Source organism: Eptatretus burgeri, chromosome 3 (genome assembly GCF_056783735.1).
Source record: "Eptatretus burgeri isolate ZD-2024b chromosome 3, Ebu_testis_v1, whole genome shotgun sequence".
Classification (NCBI taxonomy): Eukaryota; Metazoa; Chordata; class Myxini; order Myxiniformes; family Myxinidae; genus Eptatretus; species Eptatretus burgeri.
Genome location: NC_140963.1, coordinates 44,347,366 through 44,366,568, shown reverse-complemented (window position 1 = coordinate 44,366,568; position 19,203 = coordinate 44,347,366). Strand labels below are relative to the sequence as shown.

At 45.2% G+C, this 19,203-nt stretch overlaps 1 protein-coding gene across 1 annotated transcript in view; it reads left to right on the top strand.

The window, feature by feature from the left end:
• Positions 1-5,738, top strand: part of LOC147029787 (putative methyltransferase-like protein 25) — a 221,289-nt gene extending 215,551 nt beyond the window's left edge. The window contains exons 13-14 of the transcript XR_015056087.1: positions 3,939-4,005; positions 4,187-5,738. The gene's annotated coding sequence lies outside the window, so the exon portion shown is untranslated. The remainder of the gene's footprint in view (positions 1-3,938; positions 4,006-4,186) is intronic.
• The last annotated feature ends 13,465 nt before the right edge of the window (positions 5,739-19,203 follow it).

Below are 19,203 nucleotides of genomic sequence, written 5' to 3'. Positions count from 1 at the left end.
ATCCAAAACCATTATCCTTTCTACCTTTGTTGTGCTCCCCCATCACCCCATCCCAAGCTATCCTCCTTCCAAATTTCCAGTTTTCCCTCCTGAAAGTTTCCTTCTGTATCCATCTTGTCCACCACTCCATGCATCATCTCCTGACTCCATTTTTCCCCACCTCCATGATTGTCCAATTCTGCCTCTATCTTGACCTGAAACCCTGCTGTTGGTGTTTTCCCCTTCTCTCTACTGTTCCTTTTGTCCTGTTGCATCCTGATCTGTTCAGTCTACTGGTGCTAGCTCTTCCACGAGCCTCGACTATGTATACATAAAAACGAACAAAAAAGAGGTGTGCGTGTGTGTGTGTGTGTGTGTGTGTCTGAAAGTCATAGAAAAAAAATAGGGCTGAGCCAATCTCCACCAAATTTTGATAGTATATATGGTGGTAGTACCTAGGATCAGGCCATGACCACAACCCCTCCCCCAACCACTCACCCCTCCCCCACTCCTCTGCATGGTAGGGGGAGAGACAACTTGTGATTTTCGCCTGTACATTTGCCACAGTGCAAGTGGTTTACCAACCCCTGCTGCAGACAGAGGGGTTATTGGCCATGGCAAAAAAATATTTCCTTCACCTACCCCAATAACCCCCCCCCTCTCCCACCACCAGTCTGCAGGGAGCGGGTGTGTCTAGTTATCATAATGTCAATGATTGGAGTCTTTGAAAATTTGTGCTGTCCTTCGGATGGACGTTAAACTTGGCGTTCCGTCTGTCTGTCAGCATTAATTGGTGGACTTTAAAGATCCCACTGTGTGCATTGTGAAAAAATTAGGCAAGCCATCACTGGCACTCCGACCAAATTACAAATTCTTGCTCTAACCTACAGAGGGCACTGCATCAATAGCACCTCTGTGCCCCTGCAAGAACTAATGCTATCGTGTTGCCAGGTGCTGCATCCAAGAGCTGATGACGTCAATGACCATGTCACTCTGTCGTACGTATTCGTGTGCAGTACAGCCCCATTGCAAGAAGTATACTAAACATGACTGTCATTACCCACCGAGCAGGGTCAGGATTTAAACCTACAATCCTTACAATACAAATACCGAATGCAGGTTGATTGGGCCAACCCAGAAACTGGCAAATGATATGTGGTACCAGTAACGGGGACTTCCCGAGTACACACAATATTTAACACTATAATTATAATCCTATCACAAGGTAGTCATCCAAATTTGACAGGAACGGTGGGGCTGAGAAAATACAGCATGGATGCCACTGTTTCTCCCTTCTCTTCTATTGGGTTGTGGATTGTATGCTTCATCCACCTTTCACTGATTGCATTATTGATCGAGCGTTGCACGCCTTGGAGGTTTTCCGCAGAAACTCCACAGCAATAACATGTGATTAAAGCTTATCTTTCAAATATGTTCCACTCTTAGCCAAATTGATGTGCTTCAAATTTTGAAAATTTTGTTGATATTTAAGAATATTTTGTCTTCTATCTGTTTCTGTTCACTGCTTTGACTGCTGCAATAACTACTGAGGAAAGGGGATTCCTTTGCTTGCCTGTGTTGCTTAGGCCACAAAAAAAATTGCACATCAAATCAGATGACGACGTGGCACTTATTTTTGATGAAAATGAACCGAACGATGGCCTTTGTCATATTATTAGCTCCCAATGGACTTAGTCCGAAATGGGGGCTTATGAATTTGGTCTCGGTTTTGGTGTCCGTGCTCGTGTGCATCTGCATCCATATCTTGGAAATGTATGGACCGATTTTATTCGTACTTGGCACAAAGATAACAAATCATGGTATACATAAGTACGTAATTTTTTTTTTGACATCAATACCAAGATGGCCGTCAGGCGGCCATTTTAGTTAAAAAAAACCCGGTGTCGAACACTTCCTCAACCATTTCTCAGACATGCATTTACCGATCTTGTTCAAATTTGGCACACAGATAAGAAATGATGGCTTACATATGAATATCATTTCTTTTTCGAGATCAGGTCCAAGATGGCCCACTGGCGGCCATTTTCGTTGTAAAAAAAAAAACCCAGTGTCAATACGTCCTCAACCATTTCTCGGACATGCATTTAACGATGTTGTTCAAACTTGGCACACAGATTAGGAATGATGTTTCATATGAAGACGTCATTTTTTTTTTCAAGATCAGATTTAAGATGTCCGACTGACAGCCATTTTTGTTGTAAAAAAAAAAAACCCGATGTTGAACACGTCCTCAACCATTTCTCAGACATGCATTTACTGATCTTGTTCAAACTTGGCACGCAGATAAGGAATGATAGATTACATAAGCACATCATTGCTTTTTCGAGATCAGATCCAAGATGGCAGGCTGACGGCCATTTTAGTTGTAAAAAAAACCCCGATGTTGAACACGTTCTCAATCATTTCTCAGACTTGCACTTACCGATATTGTTCAAGCTTGGCACACGGATAAAGAATGATATTTTACATATGGATATCATTTTATTTTGAGATCAGTTCCAAGATGGCCGACTGATTGTCATTTTGTTACTTAAATGTGTCCCCAAGCATTTCTCTGAAATACATGATCCGATTTTGTTCAAACTTGGGACAACCATAGTACATGATGGCATACACGTGCCCTTCACTTCGTTTTGTGATCTGATCAGAGATGGCCGACTGGAAGACTGGCGGCCATTTTAGTTGGCCATAAATATGGGCTCGCCATTTAACTCTGTGCAGCAAAATTACTCAATCTTTCTTTCGTATATGACTGTCCTGCGTGACAGTTTCTGCTCAAGAAATGTTTTTTTTTCTGTCTGACCATCAGGTGGCCAAGCACCAGGATGTTTTTATTTTACTGTTATTTTTATTGTTGTTGCTGTTGTTCATTTTTTGGTCCGGAGAAAGTGGCTCTTGGAGAAGATAAACGACAGAGGATAGTATGCTACTGACAGGATCAAAGGGAAACAGGCAGACAAATACCACACATGAGTGCATGAGTGGCAGAAGGGAAAGAGGCAGGTAGTGAAGGAGGTGGTCAGCAAAAGTAGAAGAGAGAGCAGGGGTGGGTATGGGAGAAATCACGAGGTGACGATTGGCAGCACTCTGAAATACAGCAAGGGAGTTGTGCAAGACAACTGACATAGGAAGTCACTTCCCCACAGGAGAGAATAAAGAGAGATGAAGGTAAATATTCACAAGGGATTAATGTGAGTATTCACATTAAAATTGGGCAGGATAACCAGGTGTGGGATTCTTGAAGAATGTGTGACACAAGTGGGCTGGGGGAAGGTGTACGGACGATGTGGTGGGAGAAACAAGGACTGCAGAAGCGAGATGATAGGACATTGAGAATCCATCAACCTGCCTGTGATGGGTGAGAAGCAGACCTTGGAATTCAGTCTCCTGCTGAGACATGGCAATAACATGGAGAGCGTTGGAGTTAGTTGACTTGATAGGAGCAAGATAGGAAGCAGCTGCATCAGTTCAGAATGACAACCCACTCTTAATGATGCTTCATTTCTTACTGCACAAGGCTAGCTTCAGTTGTACGACCAATGCTTGGCTTTGGAAATCAGACATCCTGGATTCAGATGTATGACGTACCTCATGTTTCCGAATCTTGGACCAATGCCTTATGCACTCTAATGAGCTCCGAACGGTTTACAATACACTTAACTCTGTGGAAAAACAATGCAGGATAAAGCAATGTTTGGTGCCAGAGTCGAAATACACTAACCAACAGAAGTGTTGCTCCATCAATTGGCTGAGCACCTCAAGGTCACAACTGATTTCAACCATTCACCAGACTTAAACATTGTATGGTGATAATGTGAACTGCACTGCATGTCCTTGATGAACCTTGGGCAATTTAATTGCCACCTTCGTCAAAACTGTGAAATCCTCCCCGATTATCTCATGCCATTGTAACTTTTTTGGCTGTTTTTTGTCTGTAGATTATTTCTAACCGACAGTCATCATGTGTGGAAACGTGGTGGCATCTACAAGTCTGCATTAGAAATGGTAAGTTGCACACATGCACAGCTATTATCAAAAGTGTAATTTTCACTACAACCACCTTCTTATTATTATTCATGCCTTAACTGTCATTATCCCATTTTGAACAATCTTCAGAAACACTGAAAGTTATACGATTGGTGCAAAGTACTGTAATAATGGTACAAATACTGTTGTTGTCGGTCAGGATTTTTGGTGTTGTGGTTACTTTAGACTCTGGCACTGAACAATGCTTCATCCTGCATTGTTTTTCATTCAACTTTGCTTCTCTTGATGAAACAAAAGCCTTCTTGGTGGATTTCATTGCCTTCATCCCTCTCTTTTGGAACATATGTGTGCAACCCACAATGAGCCTTCCTCTGATTAAGGTGATCTTCAATTTTCCCCTTCATTTGTTTTCTTGAAATATGACCTGTGTAATACGTGAACGAGTTACAACACAGCCCTGTTGGGCTAAATGCACATGACTTGTGATTTTGTTGAGTATACCCTTTCATTCCCCAAGGCGATGCCAGGATTGAGTCCTCAAAAGCCACTCTGTTTAAAGGTTGAAATTGATTTCCAGGAATGACTGCATCAAGCTTAAGGGGATTTGAACAGCCATAACCTCATTTATCCTTTGTCAGAAGATGGCGCAGCCTAGCTCGTATATCGAGATGTGACTTGAATGTTGCACATTTATAAAATATGCTGCTCGGAATGCATCATATCTGACAGATGTGGCTATGCCGCTGATGCAGTGCCCCCTGTCCAACTTAGGGTAAGTTTCAATTTCGCCGGCTCTTTTGCAATTTTGGCAATTTCTCCGACCTTTTTTTTGAGACACCGTGGAATTTTTGTCCATCAGCAATCAATGAAGCCTGATGTTGGCTTAGTGGTTAGGGTGGCAGCTTGGGATCTTAAGGTCCTGAGTTCAAGCCCTGTTGGGAGGCTGAATTAATACACCAGGAGGTTAACTCAGCCTGTCATCCTTCCGAGGTTGGCAAAATGAGTACCAGTGTACTGGTAAGGGGGACACTGCATCAGCGGCATAGCCGCGTCCCAACCAATGATGCAACCGGCAGCCACAGGCTGCACTCGATAGAGAGAGAGCAATCAATGCTCCTGAACGAGTCCTCCAGCTGAATTTCCCTTGCAAGTGATGAAGGACTCTTTGAAGCATCATCTTGCCTGTAAAGCACCAATCCGACGAATTATTTTCTGTGCAGTGTTGAGGCTCCTTGGAGGAGCAAGGACACAGAATCGATCAGGACATAACAGAATAAAGGAACAGTAGAAAGAGAGGGGGGAACACACAGTCAGGAAAAAGAGAACACAGTCAGTCAGAAAGAGGGACAAAATAGGAGACATGGAGAAATAAGGGAGGTGGGGAATAATGACAACAAGGGGAGGAAACAAGGGTTGAACAAGAGGGATACAGCCACAAATTCTCAATCACAGAAGTGAAAGGAAAATCAGGAAACTTGGAAAGAGGTGGGGCTGGGGAGGGAGGTTTATTGGTGTAGAAAATATCATGGTTGTGGATGGGAGGTGACTTGATATTGTGATTAATGGCTGTCTTGAAGCCCTGGAGGGAAGAATGAGATTGAAGAGAATGAGGTAGTCAGTACCACAGGTGGAGAAAAAAAGAGGAAAGAATGAGTGAATGTGAGCAGTGATTCCGGATTTTGGTTTTGGGAGTTTTACTAGAAGGGGTTTACTGGCAGATTGCGTGCACCCTGCAGAAATCTTTGGGGTGGTTGGGAGGCGGGGTGGAGGGGGGTGGACAGAGCACAGCAATGGCAAAGGGTGCAAAGTGGAAGACTGCAAAGGAGGCAGAAGAAGACAGAGAGACCACTCACCTGTCTGTGATGTGAGTGACAGCTCAAAGGCAAGTGCACCGCAACTGCAACATCTTGCACAATTATGTTATGATCACGACATAATTATTATTCTCTTTTTAGTTTTGTTTTATCACACTGTATATTGATTGTCTCCTGAACCAAGGACGTTGTAAGACCCGATTTGAGTGCTTGCCAGTTGTGCTTCATGAATGACAACGATGATCCCATTGAGATCCCTCAAACATACATTGATGATATGCTTTCAGGATGCTGAAATGGGCCTTCGCAATTTAATACATTTAGTGATGTAATGCTGCTGCAGTTTGTTACATGTAGCTGAGAATGTTTTATTACCTGGCGTAATAAAATGGTTAAAAAACTACTTTGTTAAAATAATTATGGATGCCTCACTTGTTATAATGATAGCAGACTGTGGAGAATAACAACATATAAATGAGCACTGTGAAGATGACTGCTGATCAGAGCAGTGTGGGAGAACAGAAATGGCAAGGCTGGGTTAACAGCGAAAACAAGGACTGTTGGACGTGCCAATTGTACGTAGGATTAAGGCATTAATGATAACTTCAAGGCAATTAGGCTAATGGAAAGTGTATTCCCAATGCTGAGAATGCCCACAGATGGAGGGGATGGTAGAGTGGGCATACAAAGGAGACAAAGGCTGTGCATGTGTGGGAGGAAAGCAAAAGAAAACAAGGAAGAAGCAAGACATCTATACAAATAAATGTCAGTGTGTGTGTGTGTGTGTGTGTGTGTGTGTGTGTGTGTGTGTGTGTGTGTCAGTCAGTGTGTCAGTGTGTCTCCTCCATAACTCCAAAACCGTGAAACATCGGGGCCCGAAACTTTGCATGCACACTACAAAAAACTCCAAGGAAGTGAATGAATGAAAGTTGGGTTTTGGGGTAAATTTAAACACCTGTTTTTGAAGATAATTAACAGCTTACCTCCATGGAAGACTTATCCTTGGGCAGCCCAAATTCGCCTCACAGGGGTCTGAGCAGTCATATTTATTCAGCCTATTCAAAACTATCAAAGCCTTGGAAACCTGATCTACTATTACAGACTAATTAAAGTATATAATCAAAATATTACATTGGATTTGAGAATCGCATCTCATCGACTAAATAAGTCTCAAACTTTGGAGTGAAATCTGAAAATTTTAACAAATTAGTGATTTTTATAACCACACACACACACACACACACACACGCACGCACGCACGCACGCACGCACGCACGCATGCACACACACACACAGACACAGACACACGCACACATGCGCGCGCACACACGCACGCACGCACGCACGCACACACGCACGCACGCATGCACACACACACACAGACACAGACACACGCACACATGCGCGCGCACACACGCACGCACACACACATACACACACACACACACACACACACACACACACACACACACACACACACACACACACACACACACACACACACACACACACACACACACAAGCATTTAAAGGACATTTTCCCCGCTAAAGCGGGGGTTAGCCTTGCGGGCCCCATGACAATCTTCTCCACTTTACCCTGTTTTCTGCTTCTCCCCTTCTTAATCCCCTTGCCCACATTTCCTCTTCCACGACATTTAGCCAAGTTTTTCTCGGTCTTCCCCGTCCTCTACTTCCGACTACACTCATTTCCAACACTCCTCTCTCCCAGTCACTTTCATCCTTCCTCAACACATGACCCAACCATCTCAACCTGTTTCTCTTCACAACCTCCATCACAGACTCTATTCCCATCATCTTCCGCAAGTCATCATTTGTCTTCCTCTCTCTCAACGATACTCCACACATCCACCGAACCATTCGCATTTCCACCCTTTCCAGCCTTTGTTGCTGCTCCATGTTCAGTACCCATGTCTCACTCCCATAAATCATCGTACTCCTCACACATGAAGCATACACCTTTCCCTTCAGCTTCAACGACACTCCCCTCTTCGTCAGCACGCCACTCAGTTCCCGAAACTTTTTCCATGCACATCTCACTCTAGCAACCATCGAAGAGTCTGATCCACCTTCTCCATTCAGCATGTCTCCGAGATAGCAAAATGTTTTCACCCCTTCCAGCTTCACACCATCTCCAAGATCCAACTCAACAATTCCTTCATCTGCTGCTCCATCGATGCACACCTTACACTTGAATGTAGCTGCCACACTGGTTAACGACCCTCTCACCCCACTACATTTTCGATGAACCCATTCAGCACACATTGTACACTGAATGGAGTTCACTCCGACACCCTTCCTGCACACAGCACACGGCCACTTCCCAGTCCTTTCCACCTCACCACATGCTTTACCACTTGCCATCACCTTCGTCTTTCCGATATTCACCTTCAAACCTTTTGCCTCCATACATTCCTTCCACTTGTTCATCTTCTCCTTCAGTCCATCCATACTCTCTGCAATCAACACCAGATCATCTGCATACAGCAGCTCCCACGGTAAACCCTCCTTTACCCTCCGAGCCAGCACCTCCATCACAACTACAAATAGAAGTGGACTTAGTACCGACCCCTGGTGCACTCCGACTCTCACCTCAAACTCACCACTGTTCCCGTCCTTTGTCCTTACAGCTGTGCGCGCTCTCTCGTACATGGCCATCACTACTCTGATCAACCATTCCTCCACTCCAAACTTCCTCAATGCCCATGTCACAACTTCAAGTGGAACCCTATCAAATGCTTTCTCCAGATCAACAAACCCAAAAAACAACTTCTTCCTCTTCTCCATGTACCCTGCAACTGCCTTACAATAAAAATCGCATCTGTCGTTCCTCTTCCTGGCATAAATCCAAACTGCATTTCGTCAATCTTTACCTTCTTCCTTATCCTCTTCTCCAACACCCTTTCTAAGCTCCAATAACTTTATTGCTCTATAGGAGCCACAGTCCAGAGGGTCACCTTTCCCCTTGTACAGAGGGACGAGGGTACTCCGTTCCCAATCCACTGGAATGCGGCCTTCTTTCACCACCAGATTACAGATCTCTGTCATTCTCTTCACACCCCAACTTCCCGCTGCCTTCAACATATCTCCCACAACTCCCGTCGGCCCTCCTGCTTTTCTACTCTTCATTGCTCTTATAGCTTCCTCAACTTCCTTCTCAGTTATCTTCTCTGCTGATCCTAAAACCGGGTTACTCTCGATGTTGCGGTCCCATTCATTTTCTATATTCAACAGCCTTTCCATATATCTCTTCCATCTTCCTTTAATTCCATCTGAGTCCACAACGATTTGTCCCACTTCATCCTTCAAGAAACTCACCCCCGTCACATCAAATCTCTCTCTCGCTATCTGCTTTGCAATCCTGAATAATGCTCTCTTACCCTCCTCCGAATCCAAGCGTTCTCCAAACATTTTCCTATGGGCCTCCTGCGCCTTTGCAACCTCTTTCTTTGCAGCCTTCTTGGCTACCTTATAACTTTCATGTGCTGCCTCTTCTTCCACCGTATCCTTCGCCTTTTGTCATTCCTTGAACTTCTTCCTCTTCTCTTCAATCGTCTTTCCAACTTCATCACCCCACCACCATGTTTCCGAGTGCCTCGGTGGTCCTTTTGTCCATCCACATACCTCACCAACGGCTCCCAATAGACTATCTTTCATTGACATCCAACCACTTTCAAGCTCAACCACATCATCCTCAACCATACTCGGCCTCTCTCTTAATGCTTCCTTCACTGTCGCCTCTTTCAACCTCCACACCTTCATCCTCGGTTGGTACTTCACCTGCTGAATTCTCCTCGCACCTTTCACCCTTATATCGCAGACAACCAGGTGGTGCTGTGAAACAGTCTCCTCCCATGGGATCACCTTTGTGTCCCGGAGGTTTCCCCTATCTCGCTGACGCACCATCAGGTAGTCAATGGTTGTCGTCAACCCACCGGACGTGTATGTAATAAGCTTATTATCCGCTTTCTGGAATTGAGTATTACAGATCAACAAATCAGCTCCATCAGCAAACTCCAAGATCCTTTCACCTTCTCCATTTCTCACACCATATCCATAACCCCCATGGACTCCCTCAAAACTGTCTGGACTCCTTCCCACATGTCCATTCAAGTCTCCTCCAACCACAACAATTTCATCATCTTTCACATTTTCCATCAACTTCTCCATCGCACACCAGAACATGTTCTTCTCTTCATCGCTTCGACCGACCTGCGGGGCATATCCCGAGATGACGTTCACCAAGAGATTTCCGATCACGATTCTCACCATCATCAACCTTTCACTCACTCTAGTCACACTCACTACACTGTCTACAAACTCCTCAGAAAACATTACACCAACACCATGCACGCCTTCTGGGCACCCTTGCCACATAAACTTGTACTTCTGCCCCTGCCTTCCCTTCACCATTCTCACACCACTTCCCTTCCACCGTGTCTCCTGCACACAACATATGTCCACTCTTCTGACCAATGTTTCAACCACTTCTCCAGATCTCTCTGTCATTGTCCCTACATTCCATGTACCAAACCTCAGAAACCGATCTCCACGTGGGACATCAGACGATTGGTCATCATAAATGGAAAAATGTCCTCCCTTGCTTCGATCGGGTTCCCCACCTTGAGTTTTAACGAGAGGGGGTGAGGACCCCCACGGGGTACTTCGGGCTGTACCCTGCCCATCAGTTGTACTCATCATGGTTTCCTTTTGAGGCGATGTTTTTATGGCCGGATGCCCTTCCTGACGCCAACCCTTTTAGTCGCCTTTTACGACACGCAGGGATACGGTGTACCTATTCTGACCGGGGTACACACCGGGCGATTTTTATAACCAAGTGTATTTATTTAAGCAAAGCATTAAGCCTAATTTTTTTCAGCCATTCGGACAATTATATTGAGTGAGGAAAGGATTAGGGAATGTGCAGAAAGTGTAATTTCATTGAGCGCAACAAAATAATTAGTAAAGTGGGATCGAGGATCTTTTGCAAGCCATAGCGATGCAGTCCAAGGGGCTCCTTTTTTCCGGCAATTACGAACGCAGTTTTTTTTCATCTTTTTTTAAAATCTGCTTTCTTTCTAAAAGATTAATATAAATATATTAATATACAGAATACCAATAATAAATTTTAAAAATTAACATTTTGTTTTAAAAAAGTTTTGTCAACAAGCTTCCACTGCACTATTGCGGCTCGGTTCTCCGTGGGGACATCTCCGGAGTTATGAAAGCAAAATAGATTCAAGGATTACAATGAGTAAAAAATGTTTCTCATGGTTGCAAAGCAATGAATCACCACATCACAGCAGGATAGCAGAGAGGTACGCAAGTTTGCTCTAAGCTGGCTAGCCTGGGTTCGAATCCCGACCCAGCTATAAACTGTCATCCCGGTGTTTCACAGGTAGGGTGATTCATCAATGTGTGTGCCATCTCTGGGATGGACCTTAAACAGCATCACATCTGCTGGAATCCTCCCTCATCTCTCCCGCTCCCTTCTCTTCTCCCACCTCATCTCTCCCTCTCTCTCCCCTCTGCTCTCTCTCACCCCTCTTCCTCACTCTCCCCTCGCCCTCTCCTACCACTCTCTCTCCCTCTCTCATCATTCTCCCTCTACCAGCCCCCTCTCTTCTCTCCCACCCCTCTTCTCCCCACCCTGACCACTCTTTCTCCCACCATGACTCCTCTCTGATCTGACCCCTCCCCTCTCCCCCCTCTCTTCTCCCTCTCTCTCTCCATCCCTTCCCTTCTGTTAAGTGGACTTTTAAATACTGACAGTTTAGTTTTGAATTTTAAATGGTTTTCCAAAAGTGTAGCATGTATGAATCAGATTTGGAGTAAGCTGACTGACTCCAAGAGTGACTGACTGATGGAGAGTTGCAAAGGTCACTGCATATCCGAGTATGCATTCATGCAGGCAGGCCTTTTTCCCGTAGATCGCATGGGTTTTTGAATGCTCCCACCAGATTTTATGGAGAATCCAGTGATTAAAAAGAAAATGTTGCTGTTTGGGTGCATTTTATCGAAATTCCCTCCCCATTCCCTCATGCTGCCTTCCATTCCATTCACGCTGCCTTCCCTTTCATTCATGTTGCCTTCCCTTACCCTCCCCTCATGCTGCCTTCTCTTTCTCACCCCTCATGCTGCCTTCCCTTCCATTCATGCTGCCTTCCCTTAACCTCCCCTCATGCTGCCTTCCCTTCCCCTCCCCTCATGCTGCCTTCCCTTTCCCACCCCTCACACTAACTTCCCTTCCCCTCATGCTGCCTTCCCCTCCCCTCATGCTGCCTTCCCCTCCACTCACACTGCCTTGTCTTCCACTCCCCTCACACCACCTTCCCTTCCCCTCATGCTGCCTTCGTTCCCCTCACACTGCCTTCCCTCCCCCTCCCCACAAGCTTACCTCCTCCCAAACCCCTTCCCCTGTCCACCCACATGGACATCTCCAGGCATTCTCCATGTGCTGTGTTAGTGTGCTGTTTGAAAGTACCCCATTTCGTTCAATCCTGTACTATCCCACCCTCTCCCCCTTTCTCCACAAGTGCCACTTTCAAATGTATCCAGAACCCCTCCCTCATGCTCACCTCCTCCCAAACCCCCCTCGCTCTTTCCCCCCTTCCCCCTGCCCCATCCTCGCCGCACTCCTCCTCCCGGAGTGCACATCGACATTTGGTGAGTCGTCCCTCTCCCGACCCTCCTTCCTCACTCTTCCTCCCCTTCCTCGCTCTTTCCCTCCTTTTTACCTCCCACCTTCCTCACCCCCTCAAGCTCCCCCACCCATCCTTGCTTCCCCTTCCTCACTCCCCTACCTCTTCATGCTCCCTTCTCCCTCCTCTCTCCCTGCCTTCCTCCTCTCTCCCTGCCTTCCTCCTCTCTCCCCTCCCTCCTCTACCCCTGTGGCGTAGCCAGGCTGAGGCAGACGAGGCAGTTGCCTCGTCGCTCATTTCCTGAAATATGATCTGGCCTGAGCCCTCCGGCCATCTGAGCTCCCTGGGGAGTAAACTATCAAAGCTACCCAGCAGTGCTCTGAATACTCTTATCTCCACTCCTATCACAATACCTAAATAGGACAATACCCCCCCCCCCCCACTCACTAATAGCGAACGAAGTGAGCTTCATACTTAACGCGTGCACGTGAGAGAATAGGAAACAACAACAACAACAACAACAACAACAACAACAACAACAACAACAACACAATAGCCCTGGCAAGTTGGAATCCGTGTCGTTAGCTATGACCTTTTGCTTCCGGTTGTTGTTAAATGCTATGCGGTGTATAAACACGATTGGGTTTTATTTCTATCTTGTGAATATTAATGCGTGCACATGAGAGAATAGGAAACAACAAAAACAACACAATACCCTGGCAATTGTGAATCCGTGTCGTTGGGTATGACCATTTTGCTTGTTTTTGTTTTGTTTCTGGTTTTTTTTTTGTTTCCGGTTTTTGTCATGGGGAATGATGCATGATGGGAGATCATGACCGGAAGTGTTTATTTATTTATTCAATTATCTTTTTCCCAAAGTTAATTTTATACTTCCGAAAGTGATTTTGTTCATGACAGGAAGTGTTTATTTTGTATTTAACATTACCGGGAGTGATTTTGAAACTCTTTCCGGAACTTTTAATTAATTTTATTCTTTACCAGAAGTGATCGTTTATTTATTTATTTATTCAATTATTTTTTCCCAAAGTTAATTTTAATAAAGATATCTCACGCATCATCCAAAAATATTTTTTAATGGTGATTTACATTATTTGATCGCTGATCCCGAATCCAGGCCGAAGTAACCGGAAATTGCGTCAAAATCATCAGCTGTGCGGCGCTTACATGTATCACGGTATAGTTGGCAAGTATCCAGTTGTGAACAAGTTTTATGTAAAGTCAGAAGCGAATGTAAGAAGAATTCTACGTTCTCTTCTCGGCTTTGCCTTTTCCATATTATTACACAGGAAAATAAAATTATCCCAATGTTTTACTTTCTTATTGTGTTTGCAGGATATCGATCATGAACATCCTTTAACAGATTTGGCCAACCAAATATATACTGTCACAAAACTAAAATCACACTATCAGCACCCCTCCCCCACCATCCCAATCGCTACGCGCACCGTCACATCAACCAAGTTCACCTCTTTTCGCCTCGTCGCTTTTGGACCTCTGGCTACGCCCTTGTACCCACCTTCCCTCCACTCCTTCCTCTCTCCCTCCTCCCCTCTCGACTCTCTCCATTCCCTTCCTCCCTCCTTCCTCTCTTCCTCTGTCTTTCTTCCCTTAATATTCCCGCGATGGAATTGTCGGGCTGTATTGGCTAGTACTGGCGAGGGACCTGTGCTTTGCACGGGAGGGGGCCTGCATCTCAATAAAAAAAAGTTTGCACCAATAAATTCCACATTCCTGTGACACCTTCAGTAAATCATCAGCATGGACAAGCTGGTTCATGAAGGACTTGAGAAAAAAACTTAATGCAGCTGACGAGACCCCAACAGAAGTAAGGTGGATGCCAATGCCGAATCCGCAAATGTCACCAAAGGAGACACTCACATAATTTCCTGATTCTCCTTTAAACTCAGTCTGTATATTTTCATTCCAAACAGCATCCTTCCAATCACAAATTAATACTGTTCCATTAATATAATAAAATTCACTCGTGATGTAAACGAATATAGTCTCCATTCTCACGTAACACGCAGTGCAGCGGAATCTGTGAGCGAGAAAGGGTGGTTACAAAACACTTCTTTCAAATCGAAGATTGAAATCATAATTGTTTGAAGAAATTTATGAAACCTCCCACCCACCTTCGAATGGATAAAAACGGGGCCATTCGGGTGGAAACTCAAAATCACAATTGTATTGAGATGTTATCAAACCAGTGAATGTTTCTGCTGAACCAGTGATTGTGTTTACTTCCGGATCGGGAGCAGCTTCGTATGGATCGAAAGTCAAAATCACAATTGTGTTGAGGTATTTATGAAACCTCTCACCCACCTTAGAACATCTGCTGGGACCCCCAAAACGTTCCACAGAAGGTTGGATGGGGCCAGCCCCAAAACTGAGGGAGTAGTTCGGGGCCAGACAGATGGATGGATAGACACTCCTGCTTTATTATATACTAGCAAATACCACCCATTGCTTCGCTGATGGGAATACTAAAGGGGGGAGGGAGGAAAAGAGGAGGGAAGAGGGAGAGAGAGAGTGGGCAGAGTGAAGAGGTGGAGGGGAAAGGAGAGAGGAGGGAGGGGGAGCGAGGAGGAGTGGAGGATGGAGGAGGAGTGGGGGAGGGAGGAGGGGTGGGGGAAGGGAAGACAGTGTGAGGTGAGAGGAAGGGAAGGCAGACGTGCGGTGGAGCATTAATTATGATTCATACTGTTTCATCAAAATGATTCTGCATAGAATAACAGTGAAGATGGAAACAAAATAATGTCTGAAATCCATTTTCTACCGGACATACTATAAAACTATAAATACAGCCCTGAGACAAATACCGCCCAGACACGTCCGGAGACAAAAAAAACCGAGGGTGAGGAATTTGGCACATTGGTATGGAGCATGGCCCAGCGGGAGGATCCCGTGCTGGGACCGGAATATGAGTGGGTTTGAGTAAATAAAAGACCCAGTGGGAACGAGGTCACCGACATTGGAACATGAACAAAGGCAGACTGGTCTCAGTGGAAAACCCTGGAATTGAAACATAACGTCTTGTATCGCAAGTGGGTAGACATTCCCTCTGAGAAATCTCCCTGGTTGTTAATAGTCCCAGACCAAATCAAAACCACAATTTTAAAACGGGTGCATGGTACCCACCCAGGCGGACATTTGGGCAGAACAAAGACAACATCTCGAGTCCGCCTGAGGTTATTTTGTGTTAATATGGGGCGCGATATACAGGAATGGTGTTTAGCGTGCGTCGCCTGTACTATGAAAAAGGGACCAACATGGAGGAAGATGGCTCCGCTCCAATTACACCAAGTGGGGAGCCCCCCTTTAGTTTGTTGTTATAAACTGCTATAAATCCTAAGACTGCCACCCCACACCCGACAAAGTAATATACATCCTCTTGGTTATGGACTGTTTTACAAAGTGGCCGGAGGCCTATGCGATCCCCAACCAAGAATCTGGGGTTGTGGCACAGGCTTTCACGGAAGGATTTGTATGTCGGCATGGGATTCCAGATGAGCTGAACACAGACCAGGGACAAAATTTTGAAATCAAATGACTGAAAGAAGCGTGCATTCTCTTGTCAATTAGAAGAACATGGACAATGGCCTTAAGACCTCAATCTGACGGGATGGTGGAAAGGTTCAAGATGACCTTGATCCAAGAATTGGCCTTGTTTACTTCCAACCATGAGGATGACTGGAACAAACGTCTCCATTATTTGCTGATGGCCTATCGAACAAGTCAGCACGGAACCACCGCATGCAGCCCAGCACTGCTCATGTCCGGACGGAAGTATGAACTCCTGTCGATCTGTTGTGTGGTCCCATGTCCAAGCACTCGAATAGACCTCCAGGGGTAGGGTAATGCAAGTCACTTGGAGTAAGGCATGGAGCGAGTTCATGCCTTCGTATGCGACCAACTCCATCTGGCAGGCGTAAAGATGATGCGCACGTACTACCACCAGAGCCAGGTGAGTGAGTACTCTCCGGGGGTGAAAGTTTGGTTCTTCAATCGCTGAAGGAGAAAGGGTAGATGCCTAAAACTCACTTCACCATGGCAGGTCCCAGGAGGTGTCCTTGTACTAATCTGTGATGTGTTGTTTGAAATCAAAACGGGCCCACGGGCCCTCCCTCGGGATGTCCACACCGATAGCCTACGGCCATACAAGGGCGACAATACACCCTCATGGATCGCTCTGACCCCAGAAGTGGTGAAAGCGACACCGAGCACGTCTGCTGATGTGGAGGTGGGGGTGGGGAGCTCCTTATATTAGGAGAGAATGGAAATTTAAGCCCATGTGGGGGCACGTGTGGGGGCACAGGAGCACTCGAGGGGAGCATGAGGGACATCATGAATTAGAGATGGATGACGTGAGTGGGGATGTAGGTAGTTTAGCAATGTAGAGTTAAAAGGAACGTGCATAGTTTAAGGGAATGTACAAGTTAGCTGGAGGGAAATGAGTTGGACAAGTTGTGGCATCACCATCATTTGATGAATCAATGGAATTCATTGAACAGTGGGAATGGAATTAATATTAATTACTATGGGAACAGCATCCTGAAAATGAATGAATAGTGGTGTGAATAAGTTATTGGGAGGGAATGAGTCCTGCCCAAGGAAACCCAGGGCTAGTTAAAGCTTAGCTAGTGGAATCCAACAAACTTTCAATGGAAGTCATTGAGCGGTTGGTGCTGTGTGTTGAAAGTTGGGTTTTGTAGGGTGCAAAAGTTAATTGACAGGGTGGGAGTGTGGCTCATTAAAGGTAGGTATTGTAGTTAAGAGCACCCTGGGTGCTGGGAGCATGATGGCCGTGAGTAGGTCATGGGCCCTGAGGGGCATGTACTCCATTAATCCCACACATCCCTTTTCCAAAGCTCACTCATTTCTTTCCTGGTTAGTGTGTTTTATCCCTTCTTCCACATCCAATTTTTTTTGTTCAATTTCCGTTTCATCCCTTTGTATTCTTGCTAAAATATTGGTGGTGGATGAATAGTTAAAGCGCTTGGCTGAGGATCTCATGGTCCTGAGTTCAAGTCTCAGTCATGCCAAAGTAACACCAGTTGGGGCTGACTCAGCTTGTCATCCTTCTGAAGTTGGCAAAATGAGTCCCAGATTGCAGGGAGTGAGCCAGTGCAGTATCCTGTGTTGGGGTTGTGACACCTCCAGGATTGTATGCAACCCTTCCATCCCCTGCCCCCCCCAGGGTCATGACACATCCATCTGTGACATGCAACATATCTAGCCAATGAAATTGCCTTGGCAGCCTTATCTGCTGCTGGTGTGTTCTCCCCCTCCCCCCGCCCCCCTTTTCCACTGTGTTCTCATAGTTACCTCCACAGGTTATGTTTTCACCCCTGTCTGTCTGCCTTTTTGTTTGTTTGTCTGCAGGATATCTCAAAAAGTTGTGGATGGATTTGGACGAAACTTGATTGAAAGGTTGGGCGTGTAATCACGAGATCCAGATCCAGATCCGAGAATTATTTGATTTTTTTCAGTGATTCTTCAACCATTGAGAGATTGGGCCAAAAACGATATCCTCTACTGTATAGCATGTTATTTCAAAAATGTATATGGCCCGATATGTTCTACTCGATCAGGCATTTCGTGGCTGAGGTATGCGCTCTCGCGAGTGTCTTTGTAGTTCTATTTTGGAGTATTGTGTGTTCTACCTCTTCCATAAGCCTCGACTTCCTTGACAAAGAAACCTCATTTGTATCAATCAGACAAGCTAATTGAACAATTCTGTTATGTGTATCCATTCGCAGTGCATTCTGACCACGTGTCCCCCTGATTAGGTTGAGGTGGCAATGTAATAACGCTTATCTTTGCAACCAAGGTCATCAATTTCAACCAGAAGTGGAGGATGTTTCGAATATCGTCGAGGCTTATCAGGAGGAATGCTTGTGGAAAGCTTGAGAATCCCGTTTATTTTACCCATGGCTTTCATGGAATGGAAGTGCTTCACTTATCCTTCGTGATAAATCATGAGCCGTGATAAATATATTGACATAATACAGACTGTTTGTGTCTCCAATGCTCATTGATGTTCGCTGGTTTGCAAAACTATCTGAGATATTTATTTTTAAGCGAAATAATCCAAAATAAAGAAAAGCTTTTCTTCTGGAAATACCAATCTTAGAAATTTCTGTTCACCACCAATGTATTGCTTGGGCAATGGGAGAGCTGATTGAGTTCATACTCATTTTGACATCTCCGTCCTCTGGCACTCCACGCTCTCCTGTTGACAAGGGATTCGGTGAGAACGACCTGGTTATTGATGTAAGATTTCGCAATTACACTTGGCCATTTCACACCGAGCTGTACGGCGGTGTCTGTGCTAATACCGTGAGCAGTTTCTTTGAAGGTGACGTGCGGGGTGTATTTTAAAATGACACTCCACTGAGACAACCTTGACCTTTTTCAAGCTGGCAGCTCCACACCCAAATGACCCATCGCATGCTTTGTAAGGCGCAGACATCATCCAGATACTCACCTTGTGAGTTCAAATTAAGCAGTTGTACAGGATGTAGGAGACAACAGAACACTACCTTACAAAATCCAAAACACTGTGTCCATATTTCACGAATGTCAGGTGTAATGTTGGCCAAATCATTTGGGATTATTACCTTCGTAATCTACAGGTAATGTACAGGTTGGTAAAAAAAAAAAAAAATTCCTGAAAACGGTGCTCAATTACTTTCTTATTTCGTCGGAAATGTAATAGTTTA